Genomic DNA, 23,743 nt, shown 5'->3' on the forward strand with positions numbered 1-23,743 from the left:
ATGTAGCTCTGTGACTGTTTTCTCTCTAAGTATTTCTTCCCATACTGCTATTTCCTTCCTATACACACCGTTAACTGCCCTTCCTGGTTATTAAAACATACCCTTCCACTATAGAACATTTTAGAAATAAAGAATAAATCCACCCCCCCCCACCCCCGGCGTGGCAAAGAAGGCTTCCTGTCCACCAAAAATCTTGCTCCTTTTGTCCCTAATTAGTCTGGGAATACCTTTTCCGGCCCACAGCTGCATCTAGGCATGACCAAAGGTGTGGGGAGAGGTTGCCTTCAAGCTAAGACTTTGAAGTTATAGGTGTATTTTCTCCACCGTCTTTCTCTGCTGGCCCTAGGGATGCAATGGTTAATGAGGCCCTAAGGGGATTTGAGGAACTGCAGTTGGAGAAGCCTTGGATCTCTCAGTCCTAGAGTTACAGAGCACCACCTGCTGGCCAGACACTGGGTTACCCTGCTACAGGAATGGGGCGGTGAAACTCCATCAGGTTACATTACAGAGAGAAGAGCGAGGGAGGAGCGAGGAGGATGCCAGGGGCCAGCCACCCACCCACCCAGTCAGCCATGGAATAAGAAAGAAAGATATATAGAATAAAGAAAGATTAAAAAGCCCAGAGGCAAAACATAGTTAAAAAGAAATGGGATAATTTAAGTTAAAAAAGCTGGCTAGAAACAAGCCAAGCTACGGCTGAGCATTTATAAGTAATAATAAGTCTGTGTATTTATTTGGGATCTGGGTGATGGACCCCCAAAGAGTAAAAATAAACTACACACATGTACACCTGCACACACATGCCAACATGCATGACCATATGCTTGCACACTACATACAATTGTAAAAAACAAAACAACAACAACAAAAAACAAAACGTCCTTCTATAGCTCTCCTATAAGGATAGCTTTGCTTGGATTTAGGGGCCAAGATAATTTTCCTGTGTCAAGAACCTCAATTTAATTGTGCCTCATAAGGAAATATTTGCAGGTTCCAGGAGTAGGGACCTATCAGTGCAGGATCGTCTTGGCAGCTATCCTTGTGACCCCAGCCACAGAACTTGCACACTCAGATGCAATGATGTATTTTTGTTTGGCTTTGCTTTTTAAGAAGGGTCTTGCTGTGCTGACTAGCCGGCTCCACATTTCCCCACCCTAGCACAGTTTGCCATTCATAACCCACGTGCTGTTGGGACTTCAAAATGTGAAATGCAGGCAGGCTTGGATTCCTTAGACATTTGCCTACTGACTTTCCTCTGTTCCTGTCTTCCTTCCCTGTTTTCTTTCCACTTGCACTAAAAGAACAAAAGCTAAAACCAAAAATCTCCTTAAACAAGCCTGCTAAGTCTAGGCTTCACGCCAGACCATAGCCCCTACAGATGCAGTCAATGGAATACAGCCCCTACAAAAACAGCTGATGGAATAGAGCTGTTACATTACAGCTGATGGAATACAGCCCTTATATTACAGCTGCTGGAATACAGCCCTTACATTACAGCTGATGGAATACAGCCCTTATATTACACTACTGGAATACAGCCCTTACATTACAGCTGCTGGAATACAGCCCTTACATTACAGCTGCTGGAATACAGCCCTTACATTACAGCTGATGGAATACAGCCTTTACATTACAGCTGATGGAATACAGCCCTTACATTACAGCTGCTGGAATACAGCCCTTACATTACAGCTGATGGAATACAGCCCTTACATTACAGCTGATGGAATACAGCCCTTATATTACAGCTGATGGAATACAGCCCTTACATTACAGCTGATGGAATACAGCCCTTATATTACAGCTGCTGGAATACAGCCCTTATATTACAGCTGATGGAATACAGCCCTTACATTACAGCTGATGGAATACAGCCCTTACATTACAGCTGCTGGAATACAGCCCTTACATTACAGCTGATGGAATACAGCCCTTACATTACAGCTGATGGAACAGAGCCCTTACATTACAGCTGATGGAATACAGCCCTTATATTACAGCTGATGGAATACAGCCCTTACATTACAGCTGCTGGAATACAGCCCTTACATTACAGCTGATGAATACAGCCCTTACATTACAGCTGCTGGAATACAGCCCTTACATTACAGCTGCTGGAATACAGCCCTTACATTACAGCTGCTGGAATACAGCCCTTACATTACAGCTGCTGGAATACAGCCCTTACATTACAGCTGCTGGAATACAGCCCTTACATTACAGCTGCTGGAATACAGCCCTTACATTACAGCTGATGGAATACAGCCCTTACATTACAGCTGCTGGAATACAGCCCTTACATTACAGCTGCTGGAATACAGCCCTTACATTACAGCTGATGGAATACAGCCCTTACATTACAGCTGCTGGAATACAGCCCTGACGGTACAGCTGCTGGAATACAGCCCTTACATTACAGCTGCTGGAATACAGCCCTTACATTACAGCTGATGGAATACAGCCCTTACATTACAGCTGATGGAATACAGCCCTTACGAATACAGCTGCTGGAATACAGCCCTTACATTACAGCTGATGGAATACAGCCCTTACATTACAGCTGATGGAATACAGCCCTTACATTTCAGCTGATGGAATACAGCCCTTACATTTCAGCTGATGGAATACAGCCCTTACATTTCAGCTGATGGAATACAGCCCTTACAATTACATTTGACAGAATGACACATATTTTTCTTCATAGGGTGTGCCCACACTAGACTCCAGGATCTTCAAGATGAGCTCTGAGTTTCAATGGATGCTGTACATGCTGCCAGCTCAGAATCAATGTGTCAGGATTATAGGGGAGGGGACTCAGGACATCACATCAGGAGGCAGTAGGTAAGTACTTGGGACCGTGTTCTGACTTTGGCTTATGAAAAGGTATGTGCATCCCTCCAACTGTTTGGGTTAGGATTTAACTGGAACTTTGGCTGGTTTACATGGTATTGACGTAATGACGCCAACCCAATCTACAAGTCTACTTACCAAACAGTTCCCAGCTTTGTTTACATTGTTCTGGAACATAGTCATGTGTGGTCACAGGAGAATGGAAGCTGGTGACTGTAAAGCCAACGAACACTGAACTTGTGCAATGGATCTGTGTCCCCAAAGCAAATTCTCTAAAAAAAAATTTAATAGACTTACTTCACTTTATTTTTCTTGTATAAAAATCCCGATGTGAGCCAGGTGGTGGTGGTGGCCCATGTCTTTAATCACAGCACTCGGGAGGCAGAGCCAGGTGGATCTCTGTGAGTTCGAGGCCAGCCTGGGCTACAGAGTGAGATCCAGGACAGACACCAAAACTACACAGAGAAACCCTGTCTCAAAAAAACAAAACAAAACAAAAAAAAAAAAAACAAAACAAAGCAATACAAAAAAACTACCACCACTACCACCACCACCACTAACAACAACAGCAAAAACCCCTGATGTGGTGGCCACAGCTGGAACCTGGGTCCTTGAACCGTGTGGGTTTCTTGATAAGGATGATTTGGCGAGTACATCTCTTTCCAGAGGTCAGGGGTCAGGTTGCTCTAGGTCTTGGAGATGGCATCAAAGGTGGCCTTGGCAAAGTTGCCCAGGGTGACAGTGGGGTCCCTGGCTGATGTGTAGCAGTCATTAATACTGGCCATCAGCAAAAGCTTCTTGGGCACAGGAGCAGAGATGATGCCAGTGCCTCTGGGGGCAGAGATGAGACGCACCAACACAGAGCCACAATGACCTGTCACCTTGCATGGAACAGTGTGGGGCTTGCCAATCTGTGGGAGCCCGTTTTCGGGTTCCTCGTGGCTTTACCCAGCAGGTCCGCATAGAGGATGTTCAGGACCATGGGCCTGAGTGCAGGTGTCTGAGATGGTCTGCATTTGGCTGTGCTGGGGGAGGAGGTCTTTTGCTCCACCCCTTATTGGGATAGGTTCCAGGCCCTCTCGAGGCTATCCTTTATTTTCTATCTGTTTATCTCTGCCATATAAATCCTTCTATCTAATATTTCCTGCTGCTTGCACTCAAGAAAACTCTGGGGAGCTGTGGGGTTGGTGGGTAAACGCCCCACACCAATCATCATCATCATCTTCTTCTTTTTTTTTTTGTTGTTTTTTTGAGACAGGGTTTCTCTGTTCAATAGTTCTGGCTGTCCTGGATCTCTCTCTGTAAACCAGGCTGGCCTAGAACTCACAGAGATCCTCCTGCCTCTGCCTCCTGAGTGCTGGAATTAAAGGCTTGTGCCACCACCATACAGCTTGGGGCTTGCCAGTCTTGTTCCCCAGGGAGGATGGAAAGCTTGACCAAGGTGATGGCCCCTCAGATGGCAGTGGCTATCTCCTTGGAGAACTTAATACCAAGACCACCTTGACTGTTGTAGTCCCCAATAGCAACAAAACCTTTGAACCTGGTCCTCTGGCCAGCCAGAGTCTGCTTCTACACTGGCATGATCTTTAGAACCTCATCTTTCAGGGATTCACCCAGGAAAAAGTCAATCTTGGACTCCTTAATGGGCAGGGAGAGCGGGTAGATCTCCTCCAGGGACTTGATCTTCTTGTCCTTGACCAGGCAGCCCAGCTTGATGATGGGGACCCACTCCTTGTCTTCAGCTTTACCTCCACCAGCCCAGAGGCCTTGACCCTTGACTCAGAGGCCCCCAAGACTGCTGCCAAATCCCCTGCGGAAGCCTCCATGGCCGCCTAATCCTGGGTCCCGGGCGGGCACTGGCATCATCTACCATTTGGTGTTTTCCCAAGGAAGAAGCAGCTCTTTTTTATTTTTCACCTCAAACATTAGTTTCCCGAGGGCTGGAGAGATGGTACAGCAGTTAAGAGAGTGTACTGTTCTGTCAGAGGAGGAGAGTTCAATCCCCAGCACCCTGTGCTGGGAACCTTGTAACCGCTCACTAACTCCGGCTTCAGGGGAATCCGATGCCCTCTTTTTGATTCTGAAGGCACCTGCACTCACATATGCATACCCCCCTCACATACACACACACACACACACACACACACACACACACACACACACACACATATATATGTATGTATACCCCCACATACACATATACACATAGTCATACACACACATAACCCCATACATACATGTGCACATATTCTTACTCATACACACATACACCCTCCCACATATCATATACACACATACACATACTCACATCTGCATACATAAACATACATATATTCATACTCATACATACACACATGTAACTCTACTCTTTCTCTCACACACACACCCTCATACATACACATACATAAACTCATACTCATACATACATTCCCTCCCACACACACACTTAAAAATAAAACAAGGGCTAGAATGATGCTCGGCGAATAAAGGCACCTGCTGCCAAGCCTGATTACATCTGGTTGATCCCTGGGACCCACATGGTGGAAGACGAGTATGGACGCCTTTAAGTTGCCCACATTAACACACACATAAATAAACAAATAAATGTAAAGAAATCTTTAAAAAAAACTTTGATTTTCCTATGTTCCTTTGATTATTGTGAACATTATTTGCAGGCTGCAGTGACCTACTTTGTTACATTTTAATAAAATCAACTTAACGTTCATCCTTGATAGCAGCCAGTCACATTGGAATATTTCACTGGTTAAAACCATGTGTCTTCACGTAGCTATGAAACAAACCGTGGCACACGTTTCCAGACTCTTGGGCAAGCCTCGAAGAATGCAGTGATAAATATCCCTTGCTGGTTTGGAAATGCAGGGATTTAACAATCTTCCTGATGGTATAGCCCTCCTGAATGACTTTGTTCTCTTTTATATCCTTCCTCGTGTACCAGCAGCTTGTCCCAGAATCCCATCAGGCAGCCTCAAGCCAAGGGAACAAGAATCTCATTTTTATCAATGAGAAGATCCTGGATGTGCTGACAGTGAAGGATTAGGGGCAGGAAACGGGGTGGGGGGTGGGGGAGAGCGCAGAGAAAATGGAAGAGAGCCACTGGCCTCCTCGCTGTTTTCAACCGGGCACAAGCAGGTCCCTCTGAAGTTACAGCCATTTCCCAGGACCTGTTTGCAGGGCTCTGTTCTACACCGGGTGGTGATTTAAAAGGAGCCACGAAGATTATGAGAGCTACACCTCATGCCCAAAGGCCAGGGAACAGAGTGGACAAGAGGTGGGAATCGAGAGCTGCCTAAGTCAAGACTCCAGCCAGGTTTAGCTTAGTGAGGCCAGGACTGGATGAGTGTGTTCTCTGAGTCCTGGCCCCCTTGGGGTCTCCTCTGTTTCTCTCCCCACGCAATAGATGCTGAGCCAATGATGTAGCTCTTGATGCATCCAATCCCTCTTCAGCCGAGCTTGGGATGGGTTCAAGCAGACCTTTCTCAGATACGTTTGCATTTTGATAGAAGACACTTTGAAACAAATTCTTACTGTTATTTCGGTAATCATACTGTTATGAAGTATGATATGCAGCCAAGAGTCCCATGTCACAGCTTGAAGGTTTACAGTGTAAAACCACAACTCTTAAAGGACTTTCTTGTGGCCGGGTGACCCACCCTGCTGCCAAAAGTACTGCTGTTAAGGTTTCTGTAACCAAAGGGTGTTGTTGTTTTTTTTTTAAACTACTCTTTTGGGGGGGCCACCATCCAGCGCCAAAATAAATCACACAGAGAGGCTTATTCTTAATTATGAATGCTTGGCCTTAGCTTGACTTGTTTCTTACCAGCTTTCCTCAACTTAAATTATCCCATCTACCTTTTGCCTCTGGGCTTTTCCTGTTCTCTTACTTCTTTCTGTAAATCTTACTCTTACTCTGTAGTTTGCTGGGTAACTGGGTGGCTGGGCCCTGGAGTCCTCCTCCTTCTCTGACTACTTCCGTCTTCTCCAGATTTCTCCTTCTATATCTTCTCTCTGCCTGCCAGCCCTGCCTATCCTTTCTCCTGCCTTGCTATTGGCTGTTCAGTTCCTTATTAGACCATCAAGTGTTTTAGCCAGGCACAGTAACACAGGTTCACAGAGTTAAACAAATGCAACATAAACAAAAGTAACACCCCTTAAAATAATATTCTGTAACAAAAGGGGCTTTCCCTGTGTTGAAGTTAGTTTCTCTCTCTCTCTCTCTCTCTCTCTCTCTCTCTCTCTCTCTCTCTCTCTCTCTCTCTCTCTCTTCTCTCTCTCTCTCCCTCTCCTTCCTTCCTTCCTTCCTTCCTACTCTCTCTCTCTCTTTCTTAAAGATTTATTTATTATGTATACAGTGTTCTGCCTGCATGTATCCCTGTGGGCCAGAAGTGGGCACCATATCTCATTATGGATGGTTGTGAGCCACCATGTGGTTGCTGGGAATTGAACTCAGGACCTCTGGAAGAACAGCCAGTACTCTTAACTGCTGAGCCATCTCTCCAGCCCAAGACAGGGTTTCTTTGTGTAGCCCTGGCCATCCTGGAACTCGCTCTGTAGACCAGGCTGGCCTTGAACTCAGAGATCCACCTGCCCCTGCCTCCCAAGGGATGGGATTAAAGGCGTGCGCCACCACCGCCTGGTGAAGTTTCTTATACAGAGAGACTTTTCCAGATCTTTCACTGTTGAACAGTTTACTGGTTAGTTTTTGTCGGCTTGACACAAGCTGGCGTCATCTGGGCAGAGGGAAATACCTGCCTCAGATTGGCCTGTGGGCATACTTATAGGAGCATTTTCTTTCCTCTTTTTTTGGGGGGGGGGAGGGGGTGAGACATGGTGTCTCTGTTATGTAGCTCTGCAACTCCCAGAGATTCACCTGCCTCTGCCTCTTGAGTGCTGAGATTAAAGGCTTGTGCCACTATGCCTGGCCACTTTCTTGATTTATGACTGACGTAGGAAGGCTCAGCCCACCGCGGGTGGTGCCGCCGTAGTCAGGTGGTCCTCAGTTGTATAGGAAAGAAGACTGATCAAGTCATGGGGAGCTATCCGGTAAGCCGTACTCCTCCACGGCCTCTGCTTCAGTTCCTGCCTCCAGCTTCCTGCCTTTAGTTCCTGCCTTCCTCAGAGATGGAATATATCCGTGAGCCAAGTCAAACCTCTCCTTCCCAAGTTGCTTTTGGTCCTGGTGTTTATCATAGCAGCACAGACACAAACTAGGGAAGAAACATTTTGTCTTAGAATCATCAGTGCTCTTGGTCACTATGATATTTGTAGCATTCAGTTTTTGTGAAAAAAAAAATACCCTCAGTTTATTTTTCATTCTTTTGTTAATATTTCAGTAGATTTGGACTATTTAAAAAACTTTTTAATAGCTACATTTATTTATTTAGTGTGTGTGTATGTGTGTGTGTGTGTACATGTGTGTTTGTGTGCATGTAGATGCCATAGCATGCATGTGGATGTCAGAGGGCAACTTTTAAGTTGTGACCATTTGCAGGGTAAGTAGATGTGCTTGGCTATTTTAATTTACATTTCCATGGTGACTAATGGTATTGAGGGTTTTTTTTTTTGGTAGACTTACTGGCAAGTGTTCTCATTTGTGCATTATCTGTTCAATAGATTTTAAAGGTTGGTTTTTAATCTATATACACGTGATATACATCATGTATACATAGCTCATAATAATATACACATGTGTGGGAATATGAAAATATTTTTTATATCTACCTGTTATATATAGATGAATATATAAATATTTAAAGTCTCATTTGGATGATATGCTTCATGCTTATTGATGAAAATAGGCTCATTCTCACCTTTTCCTGTAGCCATAAATCTGTAATATGATTTGGCAATTCTGCCTGTGCCCACCAGGGGGCAGTGTCCATATCCTTTGAATCTGCTGTGTGTTGGTTGGCTGGTGAGGTGTAGTGGATTTCATCAGCTATGAGGCCCAGCCTCCCTGGGGCCTCTTGTTCTCACCTTGGTGTCAGTTAGTGACTCCTTAAGGTTCAGCTTCCCATCTATAAATACCTATCGTCGTCGTCGTCGTTGCTACCACGTAGACCCTCAACAAATTTACGTTTGTAAGTCTGTCATTGTTACTGTTCATAAATCAGCCCACAGTTCGGTTTTATCTTAAGGCATTTGAGTAATTGTGGTTGCTATATCATATATTATTTGCTCAAAGGCCAATGTCAGCATGGAGCTGAGACTTCTTTCTAGTCACGCAGCCACTGCCTGGCTGTTTCCATTTCTCTGCATCCTAGGAGCCTGGGCACTTTCAGCACTTCATCCAGGAGTGACATTGACGTCCCGTCCCCCCGCCCCCCCCCCCCCCCCCCGTGGGCTGTGTCAGCCCCATGTCTGGAGGGTTAGCATTTATACGGTGATCCTGTCTATGGAGTGGTGATGTTTCAATAGCACATTTTAAGTCATCCTCTGGTTTAATCATAAGAACTAGTTTATTTTCCCTGCTTGGAAGTACATTTGCAAGCAGATTTCTTCCACTTTTGCCATCTCATGCTTTTTTAAGTAAAGCTGAGCTTCCTTGAGGCGTCCCGTGTGTGTGTGTGTGTGTGTGTGTGTGTGTGTGTGTGTGTGTGTGTGTGTGTTTCCCCCAATGACACAAGGTAATCCATCATTCTGGCAATGAAGAATGGGTCTCATAGACAGCAGGATTGAGGAGCAGACACACTCTCTGAGCTGTCACTCTGGGCTAACGACCTGGGCCTCTGCGCCTGTCACAGCAGGCAGCACTAGCTCTTGGGTCATGACCCAGTGAAATGTCTCTGCAGCCGGCGAACCTGAGAGCCGGCCTGGCATCGGGGCACACCGTAGCTTTTCCCTCAGTTGGTGAGAGTAGCTGGCTCTCCAATTACCAAAGCAAAATGTGAGCTTAACCCACCCAAAACACACACAAACACAGAGAGAAAGTTGCATCTACACAAAAGGCAGTGTGATCCTTTTAGTATATTCATAAGCATTATCTTTATTTTTTTTTTATTTTTGGTTTTTCGAGACAGGGTTTCTCTGTGTAGCTTTGTGCCTTTCCTGGAACTCACTTGGTAGCCCAGGCTGGCCTCGAACTCACAGAGATCCGCCTGGCTCTGCCTCCCGAGTGCTGGGATTAAAGGCGTGCGCCACCACCGCCCGGCTATTATCTTTATTTTTTGAGGAAAGGTCTCACTCTATAGTTGAGGCTAGCCTGAAGCTCGCTAGGTAGCCTAGGGTGAGCTCAAACTTACAGCAATCCTCCTGCCTCAGCCTTTTGAGTTCTGGGATTATAGGTATGAGTCGCCACTCCCGGTTTTCACAGGCATCTGTCACCTCACTGTGTTTTCTGTTTCTTCTTTAAGGAGATGCTTCATTAGGCCTTAATATTGGCAGGTGAGGCTGATGCTAAGTCTGCAGGCTCAAGTCATTCCTCCCAGGTGTCTAGCTGTATGACCCTGTATGAGTTAGGTCATCTAGAGCATGCTCACCAAGGAGATATTGGGACGCAACCCCTTCCTCGCTTGTTCCTGCCTCCTGGAGGCCATGAGGTGAGCAGCCGGCTCTACCGCACACCACTGCCAGGGTGTTCTATCAAAAGGCAATAAGGCAACTGAAGACATGCTGTGGGATGTTCTGCATGTTAAATGTGTTGCTCTGAATGGTTAATAAATAAAACACTGGTTGGCCAGTAGCCAGGCAGGAAGTATAGGCGGGACAAGCAGAGAAGAAAATTCTGGGAACAGGAAGTCTGAGTCAGAGAGACGCTGCCAGCCAACTGCCATGAGAAGATGTTAAGGTACTGGTAAGCCACAAGCCACGTGGCAACTTATAGATTAATAGATATGGGTTAATTTAAGATATAAGAACTAGATAACAAGAAGCCTGCCACTGCCATACAGTTTGTAAGCAATATAAGTCTCTGTGTGTTTACTTGGTTGGGTCTGAGCGGCTGTGGGACTGGCGGGTGAGAGAGATTTGTCCTGACCGTGGGCCAGGCAGGACTGGAGAAAACCCCAGCTACAGGGCCGTGGTGGCACACGCCTTTAATCCCAGCACTTGGGAGGCAGAGGCAGGTGGATCTCTGTGAGTTCCAGGCCAGCCTAGTCTCCAAATCGAGTTCCAGGAAAGGTGCAAAGCTACACAAAGAAACCCTGTCTCGAAAAAAAAAAAACCAAACAAAAAAACAAAAACAAAAAAACCAGACGTGGCAACTGTTGAAACTCTCAGCCACAATGAACCTTCCCCTTTATATATACATTAGAAAAATGAGGTTTCCTTTTCCAGACTGTTAATTTCACATCACCCTTCTACAGGCATGTGACGTTTCTGAAAACCCCAAGGCCTTCAGGGAACCAGTTTTGTGATCACTTAGATTCATGTGTCAAGGCACATTCTGTCACTAAGCAGAGCTCTTCCCTACAGTGAGCCCCAAGGCATGCAGGCTCCTGTGTGCAGTGAGGCTCAGGCACTCAGGTTCCAGTGTGCAGCAAGACTCTCCAGTTTGCCTGCTAAACTTTGGTTAGTTGTACTAGAAGGGACCATCATTGAAAGCAGTCACAGCCTGCTTCTGTTTCCACTTGTTCCAACCTTTATCGTGTTCCCACATTCCACTTGATTGGAGGGGGAAGAGTTTCCTCTTTTTCCTGTTGAATGGAACCAGGCAAGGGCCAGAGCTTCATTCTCTTTCATCCTGTAAAGGAAGGTAGTCAGGACTGGTGGATGAGGCACCATGGCCATCAGGTCCCCAGGCCTTGATGAAGGAGGAGGCTGGTGTTCATGCATGGCTTGTATACATTTTATTGCAACAGCCGAAGAAGCAAGCTTTCTAACTCCTAGATCAACACTGCAGAATTGGTCCACCCAGGTGGACTGTTCCTTGATGGAGACCTAGGAAACCATTACCTCAAGTGCAGCACACCATGGCTTCAGCAGCACCCGAGTCAGAAAAATGCCCCTGTGTTCCCCTAACAGAAGGCCACCTTGCCAGAGTTCTGTAGATCTATAGGATGGGTCTATCCTGTGTAAGCCGGTTCTCAGCTAGAGCTGAATTCTAAGGGATCAGGAGACACACAGTCCAGCCTGCGCCGTCTAGAGTGTGTAGTATAGCTTGCACATGGCTCAGATGGAAATGCATGAGACAGTCTGTGGAGTCTACCCCAGACCCATGGGAGGCTCAAGAAAACAAGACTAAAGTGGTATTGACTAAACATCACATAATTTTATAGCCATTGTGTTCTCCAGCCTTTTAAATTAAACACTTCTAGAACTTGACTGTGTATTATTACAGGTGTTTGTGTGTACATGTATGTGTAGGTGCAGATGCACATGTGTGCATGTGTGTGGAAGCCAGAGATCAGTGCTGTATGTCTTCCTCAGTTGCTCTCCAGTGAACTTTATTTTTGAGACTAGGTCTTATTAAACTTGGAGCTTACCAATTTAGCCAGGTAGGGTGGCTAGTGATTCCCAGGGATCTGCCTGTCTCTGCCTCCCCAGTGCTGGGATTACAGATGCATGCCACTGTGCCAGCTTTTATTGCTGTGCTCATATCGTTGACATCTGCATCTCTCAGTTCCATAAACTTGACCTCCAAGTTTAACTACCCAACCATCTATGTAGATAGTAAAATCACGACAACGGAAACCTTAAGAGGAGCAAGAGGGAGATCACCGGGCGAGGGGTTCAGGAGTGAGACTATAACGAAGAGTATAACGAGGACTGGTGGGCTGGAGCAGTGTGATAGTGCACGCTCAGGGGAGAAGGTTCACGGACGGAGGAAAGTCTAGAAATGGCGGTGAGAAGTGGAAGACTGAAACCCCAGCTCCAGCTGGCATTTTCAGAGATAAGAGGGAGAGAGTATTCATATCCAGTCCTTTAATGGGCTGCAAGGGAATCAGCAGGCTTAGGTGTTAGTTAGGCAAGAGATTAAGGAAATGGGATCGGAGGAGGAGGAGAACAGATGTGGTAGTGCTGGGAACTGGTTGTCTAATACAGCAAACACCGTGGTGGAAGAATTTCAATAGCTTAGGAAGGGTGGCCATAGGGGATCTTGACCAGATGGCTGACTTCTCAGCTTCCCATGCTGCCCGAGCTCACAAGGTATTGTTGGGTGGTGACCAGGGTGTGACTACTGGGAGAAGGGAGAGGAGGTGTCTCACGGGAGTCTGCTGAGTTCTGGGGCACCTTGGGTACCATTAACGGCAGGGCTGACACTGGCGGGCACGAGGTCCTCCTTGTGTAGAGCTATGCCCTGAGTGTGGAGTGGGTGGCATTGTGTCTTATCTCTTGCCACCAAGGACATGGAGACCACAGCAAGACTAGACATGCAGCTTTGGGAAAAGGAAGCTAGCTGGAAGATCTCCCATGGGTTCCACGACTGTCTGGGATGTTAGCCAGAGGGGTTCATGGCTCCTCCTTCCAGTCTCTGCTGGCCAGATTCAGCAGCCTACTTTATATGTCTCCTTTGTTAGTACAAATCTGAGTTTCTGGGTGGCCTGGCAGAATCAGTGGTCCCAACAAGTTTCCTGGGGTGTCAGCTTTCTGGATCCAGGCCATACGTGGAAAAGCTCAGAGTGATGGGTAAATGATCATGGACTGAGCAGATGCTTTGCCATGTTGGATGCGTTAAATTTGATCTTCTCATCTATGAGATGGATGCCGGTAATAGTATTTGCTTTATTCAACCGAGAAAGAAATGAAATGAGAAGTCTATGGATCATATGGAACACAACCCTTGGTACCAAGCTGGCATGGAATCCTCACTATACCCTTATGTGTATGATCATGACACCCAGCAATTTGCCATTATACTGAGGGAAAGAGTTGAGTTGTTCCCATGGTGTGGGACTCAATTGATTTAAGAGGATGCTAGGGATAGTGTGTGTGTGTGCCAGGCAGGATGGGGGTGGTGGCATCTGGCTGGGTCCCCAGCAGGACTCTAGGTATCTAATAAGCAATGACATTTCAGCTTGGCTTTGTTGTGTTCTCTTTGGGTCTGAAGGGGACACACTGCACTTCTCTTTGTATTTTATGCTTTTCATTGGAGATTTCTCCAGTGGAAACTTGCATGAGTTGTCTGGGCAGTCACTCACAGCTAATGCCAAGGGTTGCCATTGGTTTCCTGTTGGCACCACCTGTGATGGCCACCCCTCTGATGCCTTGACTTGACCACTCACCTCTCCTCGCTTGAGTTTGTCTCCTGTTCTCATTTGATTTCTACCCTGACAGCTCTTGAATGTGAGCATCCGGGCATGCACACCCTGGACAGGAATATTTGTTGGTACTTTTATTTAGTTCTTTATGATTTATTGGCTTATGTAGCTCTCTGAGCCCTCAGAGATAGACGTGGGCGCGAGGCATGGGTGCCCCCTCTGTTGTGTGCTTTAAAGGGATTGCGAATGTATTGACGGAAGCCGTGTGATAAGAAGAATGAAGTTGGTGCTGGAATAATCTTAGTTCCTACTGAGAAACCCCCGAGGATGCATAAATGCACTTGAGTCTGTAATGCATTATTGAAGAAGAGACGATTCTCATTCAGATCACAGTGATTTGCAGCGAACGGCAAGGTCACCAAAAGCTTCTCAGTGATTGCCTCTGGATTGTCCCAGGTAGCTAAGAATGTTAAACTGTTGACACCCAATGCTGATTTTTCTGATTTCTTGCTTCATTGCTGTGAATCTTGCTGTAAAACACGAGCACAATTTTGAGGGAAATAAACTGCTGGAGATTTGGAGAGCAGAAGCCCCACGGCGTAGGTTTTTTTTTTGTGTGTGTGTGTGTGACATGAGTCATAAATAAAACACAGCTGTAGCACAGAGAATCTATGACTATAAAAAATCCTTTGACCATGTTACCCGTGATATTATTTGATCAGCCTCCTCCAAATTTGTCTTATCAGATGTGTGAAAAAAAAGTAGACAGATGACCAAAGGCAGATATTTAAAAATAGATGATTTAAAAAATACAGGTATCTTTATACTGATCCTCTAGTGGCCGTGAGTCCTGAAGCCAAGGAGCTTTGCCACATGCCTGCTTATGACAAGTGGCAAACGCAGCAAAGTGTCCCCTTGACATTCACTCCGTCACTGTTGCTGTGGGATAGTGCTGTGTGGTGCTCTGCTGTTTAACCCTCTCTCGTTGTGAAGGATTTCATGGCAAAGCGCACCTGATGACTGTGTCTGGACTTAAGGACACTGTACTCTGGAATACTACATGGCTGTTAAAAGATATTTGATTCAATTCGCCTGATTCTTGAAACAGGAAAGTTTCCAAAGTTCTCTTAAGCTACAGTTTGCATTGAGGAGAAGCATGTTGTTACTACTCAAAACAATTCTTGGGGCGAAAGAGGACACACACTGCATGGTTTTGTGCAGGCAAAGATGCAGCCATTGTCACAGGCCCTAATATACAGCACCCAGAGTCTGCAATTTATCCAGACTGAAAATTAACAGGTGGGACTGGTTTATTCCCTTGTCTCTTGCCTGCTGGTGACACCCCAGTGGAGCCCCTTGCTCTGACTTGGCCACAGAGTAGCAGATCATCCATGCGGGTTTGAGGCAACTCAAAGTGTTCCTGGGGTTTTGAAGCAGCTTTCACTTCTGCCATCAGAGAATGGACAGTTGTCTTTGCATGAGTCTGGAGTCTGGATGGCCCTTAGTTGGATGGCTAGGTCAGTTTTGATGAGCTGTGCTGAAGGTATTGTCCATGTGCAAGTTAGGGCCATTGATACTCCAGGGAGGCGGCAACCATGCTCTGCCCCCATATTGTAGCTCACCCCGAGAAGTCACTGGACTCCAGGGTCACACCTGAAATGCAGTTGCTACTCAAGTAGATTTGACATCCCTCTCTGAAAGCCAGATGTTACACTCCCAGGGATTCTCATCAGATATGTGGAGAGCTTCAGGGCCATTGCCTCCATGTTGACTCTGTGTCTCTGGGCAGGCTTTTCCTGGAACACCCTTTGCCCCCGAGTTATCTTGGCTTCTTTCTACTTATATCTAGAACTCAGCTTAGCGATCACCCCTCTTGACTACCTGCTGAGCCCCAGCCTGACTTAAGTTCTGGTCCAGTGCCCCAACTGCCGCTTCTGCTAGCAAGCATTTCTGCTCCACAGTGGACCTTTGGTTTTTAGCTCCCTCTCCACCAGAGCACGGACATTTTCGTCACTCTTTAAAAATGGCTTTTATTTTGCTTTGCATCTTTAATTCATCTTTATTTGGTGCAAGGTGGGAATTTAATTTTGTTACCCTAACATTACTGCAGAAGAACCCTTCATCGACCTTAATTTTCCTTAGGTACCCTGACAAGACGACAACATGTTTGCTAATACTCACCGAGAGACGCAGGAACTGATGCTGTGTGGAGGCCGAAGTGTGAAGGGCATCCCTCCTGACCTCAAGAAGACACAGTACGTATACAGTCGGGTTGTTTTGGCATGATGAGATGGAACAATAGCAAGGGAGCGGCTGGGACATAAATCAGGGGTGTAAGGAGCTTCAGGAGTTGGCCACTATGGAGCCTTTGGTATTCAATTTGCCGCAATTGTGGAGGAGGCATTGCATGACGTCTGATTGGGAAAAGGTTGCACAGGTGAAGAGGGTGAGGAGTTTCTCACTTGTAGCTGTGTGGGTGGCACGTGTGTGTGTGTGTGTGTGTGTGTGTGTGTGTGTGTGTGTGTGTGCAGCACATCTCTATGCAGGCCTAGGAGGGCGGGAGCGGGAAGGGGGAAGCAAAGCGGTGTGAGTCCAGGAGAGCAGTCAGACTCCAGCTGCTTGAAGCTGGTGGCGTGGGCTGTGGTGGTCACTGAAGCAGAGGTGGGGTGGACAGACAGGCTGTGAGGACGTGAAGACAGGCTGGGTCTGGACTCCAGGGATGGTGTGTCTTAGGAGGAATGGCCAACTCTGGAAATTTGCCTGGAAATAGGGAGCAATGACCAGAGAGATGAAACTCTGCTCGTATAGACACGTTCGTTGGCTCCTCCCTGAGGCCAGGAGGAGGGGGGCTGGGAGTGAATACTACAGTGAGAGGGGACGGCAGGAACAAGCACAGTAACACAGAACACTGGGGAAGTTGAACAGCCTTGACTGGTTAGAGAATGAGGCTGGGGAGGAGGCGAGAGTGGATGGAGAGGCAGACTGGTCAGATCAAGAAATCGGAGGTGGGCTAGCTCTCTGGACTTTGGAGATTAAATACCCTAAACGGAGCAGCTTAATCAATGGAGATGTGTTTGGTCATATATTTCTGACTAGAAGCCCAACGGTCAGTTGGATCTTCTGGGGGTGGTGGGAGCTGTTTGAGCCTCTTCTCCAGCTTCTGGAGTCCGCTGTCCGCCTCTGGCCACCCCTGGTCTGCTGTTATCACATGGCTGAGTGTGTCCAAATGTCCCCTTTTCATAAAGGCACCATAATGATGTCATTCTAACTCGATTGCCTCTGGGAACTGCTCCTCCTCCCCTCAGCACATGCTGAGGTATTGGGATAAGACTCCAACTAATTTTTTTTTGTGTGTGAAATAAAACGGTCTCTCAAGTGGGAGGAAGATCAGCACCCACGGCAGCCTCTGAGGGTGTTGTGTTGTGACCATTTTCCCTTGCTGTACACATTCCGGGAGGCCGCAGTGCTGAGTGATGCCGCCTGGCCTGATGTCCCTTCCCAAGCTCCTTCCTTGGTTCAGAATGTCTCTCTTATCTGCCACTCCCAACTTTATCATTGGGGATTTTATACAAGCGTGTGCATAGAGAAGAAAGTTGAGAAGGATTAAAAGGTCCAGCAGAATCACTTACAGGGTGTTAAGGCAGGAGGAGCATGAGAAGATTGCTGTTGTTCAAGGGTAAGGAAGAGAGATGAAGAAATTAAACCCCGAGGGAAGCCCCCAGGTAAATTACTCAGTCTGTGAACTGGATGAGCAATAATGAAGATGTGGAAGAGCCCTCAGGAACTTTACAGAATCCCAGTTCCAGTTCAGGTTACAGAACAGGTTCCAGTTCATATCAATGAGACCACCATCTCTAAAGGTATATTTTTATTAAAATTCCTCAGTGATTGAACTTGGGGTCATTTGTGAACCACTAACTTAAAGCAAGACAATGTGGAGGTCAATGGCATTCTTTTTTGATAAAAGAATGACAGAAAAAAAAAACATTAAGGGATGCATCTGAGTCTCGCTTAATGAGGTGTTACTACTATAGCTACCAGCTATAAATGATACACTTCTAAAGAAATCAGAACATTCTTAGGTACACTCAAAACCAAACTTACATAATGTGGTGATATTTTATTTGTACTGAAATGTGATTTTATTTGTATGTTAATAAATAAAGTTGCCTGGGGGTCAGAGCTAATAGCAAGCCATAGCAGAAGCTGGGTGGTGGTGGTGGCGGTGGCGCACGCCTTTAACCTCAGCACTTGGGAGGCAGAGCCAGGCGGATCTCTGTGTATTCAAGGATACAGCCAGCATGGAGACACACGCCTTTAATTGCAATACCAACCTTAGAAGACCTGGAGGTCTGTATAGACGGGCAGTGATGAGGAAGTCATGTGGTTGCGTTTACAACCAATGAGAAGGCAGAACAGAAAGTCAAAAAAAAAAAAAAAAAAAAAAAAGAACAGGCAGACAGGAAGTAGGTTTCTTTGCTGAGGGGAAGGACGGCAGCCTAGTGAAGGGTAAGAAAGGGTTTCCTAGCTCTTAGCTACTGCTCTGACCTCTTGGGCTTTTAACTCTGCAATCGGCTCTGTGTTTCTTATTTAATAAGACTGTTCATCTACAACATAATATATAATTTATAGATCTTAATCTTTCCTTGGTCCAGAAGGCTTTTGGGATCTGCCATAGTGAAGCCAGTTGCTAAGCTCTACACTAGCGGTCGCACGTGGAAGAGTTTACCCCCATAGACATTTGCTGTGGGGGTTCTGTGTAGAAGGTGCCTCCGCACATCTTGATTTTGTAAAAGGAGTAGCCACACTACAGGAAGCTGCTGGTGCTACAAGTCTGGGCTTGGCCTTCTGTTTCGCTAAGTGTGGTGCCAACATCAAGTGATGCCGTTTCAGCCATGTTCATGTCCTGCTCAGGAGTCTCTAATCACCCACCCATGATTATGTGATAATTCCTATACTCCTTGCTTAGAATTCAAGATCCAATGCTTCTGCTCATCTCCTAATTCGTCACCACCCTGTAAATTTGTTCTTTGTGGGTTGAGACTATTTGACTGTAATAATAGTATCAGTTCTGGGCATTGACATGTACTAGACACTGTCCTAGGCACTTAAAACTATCTATATCTATATCAATATCTCTATCTATCTATCTATCTATCTATCTATCTATCTATCTATTTTTTTTTTTGAGACAAGATTTCTTTGTATAGCTCTGGCTATCCTACAACTCCCTCTGTAGATCAGGCTGGCCTTGAACTCACAGAGAGCTGCCTGCTTCTTCTTCCCAAGTGCAAGACTATATTCCTTCTAGTTCCCTTAACAGCACAGTATGCTTGTCTTTATCATCTATCTGACATATGAAAAACTCAGGCTCTGTAACGATTTCTAGCTGGCTTAAAACAATACTTTTCACAGTAGAATTTAGACATGGAATTTGAACCCATGACTAAGGCCTATGCCTTTCTTCACAAACTACACCCTTCCCTAAGAATGTTTCGTGGTTGTTCTTCCCCCACCCTCTCTGTGAGACAAGGCCATGTGCTATGTAGCTCAGGCTGGCTTTGGACATGTTATCTTCCTGCCTCAGCCTCTGGAGTATTTGGATTTCAGGTGTGCTTTATTCTGCCTGGCTCTCTTTTTTGTGATGTTGCCTTCCTTTAGTGGTGCCCAGGTAAATAGTCAATGACTGGCTTTCTCACTGTAGTTCAGGCTTGCATATTGGTTGACTTTTATTTACTTTAATGAGCATGTTAGAGTGCCACTGTTGGTAAATGATGTGAGAAACTTGTTTGCTGAATTGGATTTTTTTTTTTTTTTTCCCAGACAGGGTTTCTCTGTGTAGCTTTGTGCCTTTCCTGGAACTCACTCTGTAGCCCAGGCTGGCCTTGAACTCACAGAGATTCGACTGGCTCTGCCTCCCGAGTGCTGGGATTAAAGGCGTGTGCCACCACTGCCCAGCTTGAATTAGAAAAATTTTAAGGGCTAGAAGAAAATTGCTAGTTGGGGGAGATCATTGACAATATAACAATTACCAACAAAAATTTTTATAACTTGGTCTTCATCATTAATATTTACCTATCTCTTTCTCATATCTGCCCTTAGCAAAACTGAAAGTTAAGCTCAGGTCTGCATTATAGCAGATTTCTGCTGTGTGACTGGTGGCATGAAGTCAAGTGACATGCAGAGCATCTTTTATATAGCACCTGCACTGTAGACATCGAGCAGGTGTACGACCTGGAGACAGGTAACAGCAAAATGTAATAAAAGAATTAGGAAGCAATGCATTGAGTACTTATTGCTTAAAAAAAACAACTTTTGATTGATTCTTTGTGTATTTCACAGCATGCATACCAATCCAATTTATCTTCCCATCCCTTCATATCTGCCCTCTGCCTTTGCAACCTCCCCCACAAAATAAAAAAAAAGTTAAAAGAAAAAAATCTCTGCATGGAAGCTGTAGTGTGACACAGTGAGTCACACAGTATATCATTTATACACATCTTTACTTGAAGTGTTCATTGCCATGAGCCATTGGTCTGGTTCGAGGCCCCTGGTTTCTGCTACACTACCAATGCTGGGCCCTCACAGGACTCCTCTTGGATATCCTGTTGTCGTCCTGTGTCATGAGGATCCTGCAGCTTTGGTTCCGCAGGACTGGCCTCTTCCCATGCTCCAGCAGTTCATAGATGAGGTGGATGTTGGGGTGGGCTAACTCATAGCCTTGGATTTGGGCCTGGGTGGTAGCTGGGTTAGTCAGAGTCCACCAGCTTTTCCTCAATGTCACCACCAAGGCCTGCTCTCCTGCATTGCCCCAGCTAGCTCACCCAATGCAGCAGGCAGCAAGGGGAGGGGCCAGTTGTCCTGTTTTCATGCCCTCAGGGACAGCTCACCTGTACCCACAATACCAGAGCTAACTCTGCTGTGTTTCTCAGGGGAGGTGTAAGGATCACTCTCCTGAGGGCTGTACCTGGTGAGGGGTGGGGCCAGCTCTCCCACCTGCCACAGAGCAGCTGGCTTCTAAAGACATAGCACCCAGCTCCAGTTCGACAAAGTAGATGGGCTCCAGCACAAGCTGCCTCCCTGTTTCCTGCCTATCCCAATTCTACAGTCCTCAAGGTCCAGCCAAAGCCCCAGCTTGCTACAAAACCTACCAAGTATTCTAGCAGATCCTTCTTTCCATAAATCCTTTGATTTATTTTTTAAATTAGGATATTTATTTATTTGTATGCGGGCGTTGGGTCTATGCTTCCACCATATGGATCCATTGCATGGATCTAATTCAGATCGTAAGGCTTGGCAGCAAGTGCCTTTACCCACTGAGCCATTGCGCTGGCCCCCCCTTGTGAAACTATGCATATTGACGTAAGCATTGATTTGATGTGAATGGGTGTCTTTGCCTGTATGGATGCATGTGCAGCACATGGATGCCTAGTGCCCTTGGAGATCAAAAAAGGAATCGGATCCTCTGGAACCGGAGTTATGGATGACTGCAAACCACCGTGTGGGTGCTGGGAATTGAACTAGATCCTCCACTGGAGCAGCCAGCGCTCTTCATCATGGAGCCACTTCTCTGGCTCCCTTTTGGCATTTTTAGACATGGTTTGTGTTGAACCTCCCCTCCACCTCTTCTCCTCAATTTCTCCCCTCTATCTTGGCTTAAACCCTTTCACTAAATGGTTAATGTGGGGAGGGGCAAGGGGAGCAGAGGAGCACACAGACAAGGTGGAGCAAGGGCAGGGATGGTGTGTGATGCTGCACAAAGCAGCCACACCATCTCCATCTAGCAGACGAACTATTGCATGAGCCGGGAGGGAGCGAACCAGTGGCCACCGAAGACTGACCCTGGGGGAGAAGAAGAGCAGAGAACAAGGAGGAAGGACCTGGTCCTGGATACTCTGTGCTTTCTCTGTACCTGTGGCCCTGAACTTGCCTGTCGCTTCTCCCTCTGCACAGCTGTGCAAGTGAGCAGCACACTCTCCTTGGCTCTGGGTGGCAAGGGGATCCTCCAAAGTTCTTGTGAGGGAGCCAGAGGTATTCTCTCGATCCCAGGGTCTATAGAGGCTTGTTGATTTCTTTCTATAGGCCTCCTGGGCAGGTAGCAGCATTCTTTGCAGTGTGTGTCTGTGTGTCTCTGTGTGTGCGCATTTGTGTGTCTGTTTGTGCCTCTGTGTGTGTGTGTGTGTGTGTGTGTGTGTGTGTGTGTCTGTGCATGTGTGTGTGTCTCTCTCTGTGTCTGGTCTGTGTGTGTATGTGCGCGTATGTGTGCATACGTGTGTCTGTGTCTGTGTATGTCTGTGTCTGTGTTCCAAGGACTGACTGTAGCTCAGTAGAGGGTGGGGACACGTTCTGCAGCAGATAAACCTTTGACAGCAGGGCAGAGGAAGCTGGCAGGTTCTCGTAAGGAACGGCTTGGAGAGTGGCATTCTGCTGGTACAGCTGCAGGGGAGATAGATGGGTATGAGAGTGTTGGTGGTGATGTTGGTGGTGATGTTGGTGGTCAGGCTGAGCATGTGCAGTCGGGTCAGTGGGTCATTGTCTAGGTCTGCCACCTTTGTACATGCTCCCTTCCAGCCACCAGCCACCACACACAGGGCAAGTCGGCATGGAGGGCTGGCCCAGTGCTCTTTCTTGAGGGGCCCCAAGCTTAACTGAGAAGGGAAAGGATGCAGGCCAGGCCCCAAGTCTGGTGAAGGGATCCAGGCCTGGCCCAGTTGCAGGGACCCTCGAGGCCGGACTTGAGGTGGTCACAGAGTTCTGATTGATATAGTTGGGTTTTGCTTCTTCCTACACTCACCCAGGAAGCCGGGTTGTTGCTGTACAGGACATTGCAACCCAGAGGCCCAGGTGTTATTGCCCGAAGACAGTGGTTCCTAACCATCCTAGTGCTGTGACCCTTTAATACAGTTTTCATGTTGTGGTGACCCCCAAATCGCAAAACTATTGTGTTGCTAATTCATAACTGTAATTTTGCTACGGTTAGAAATTTGTGATGTAAATATCTGATATGCAGGATATGTGACCCCCCAAAATGACCCACAGGTTGAGAATCACTGCCCTAAGGGTTGTATAGAATGTATGATTGCAGTTACAAGAAGATATGGCATGCAGCTGGGTATATTCTCTGAGAATGCACAGGGCTGGACTGTCAGGACCCAGGTGAGGGGATACTGAAGCCACAGTGTGTCAGCTCAGATGAAGGCTGATTGGGCTCTGGGCCCAGAGACTGGTCCTCTACTAGAGCAGGGCCCTACCCTGGAGTGGGACTAACTTCTCCTGGGCTCTTCTCCGGGGTGTAGGGTTCCTCCTCTCTGAAAGGTGGCCTCACAATGTGTTCTATTATCCTGCCTAACCTTTGTCCTTGAAGCCCTACATCATGGCCATTTTCTAGTTCCCTGGCATGTACAATCATTCCCACATAAACACACTTTTGTAACAATTAGAACCTAAGATCCACGTATAGGAGAGAACACACGATATTTATCTTTCTTAGTCTAGGTTATACCTTTAATATAATAATTTCCAGTTCTATCTACTTTCCTGCATGATTTTATTTTACTTTTGTTACATGTGAGTAAAATCCTGCTGTGTATTTGTACCATTTTCCGTTTTCCAGCCATCAGTTGATGGGTATCTAGGCTAGCTCCGTTTCTTCATTATTGTGAATAGAGCAACAATAAACACGGATGAGCAAGTGTCTCTGTAGTAGGGTGTAGAGTCCTTTGGGAATATGCTCAGCA

General features: G+C 46.5%; 1 pseudogene; it reads right to left on the bottom strand.

Moving 5' to 3' along the window:
* Positions 1–1,353: 1,353 nt before the first annotated feature.
* Positions 1,354–22,884, bottom strand: LOC114702876 (annotated as a pseudogene).
* Between the last annotated feature and the right edge of the window lie 859 nt (positions 22,885–23,743).

The sequence above is a fragment of the Peromyscus leucopus genome, chromosome 11 (genome assembly GCF_004664715.2).
Source record: "Peromyscus leucopus breed LL Stock chromosome 11, UCI_PerLeu_2.1, whole genome shotgun sequence".
Lineage (NCBI taxonomy): Eukaryota > Metazoa > Chordata > Mammalia > Rodentia > Cricetidae > Peromyscus > Peromyscus leucopus.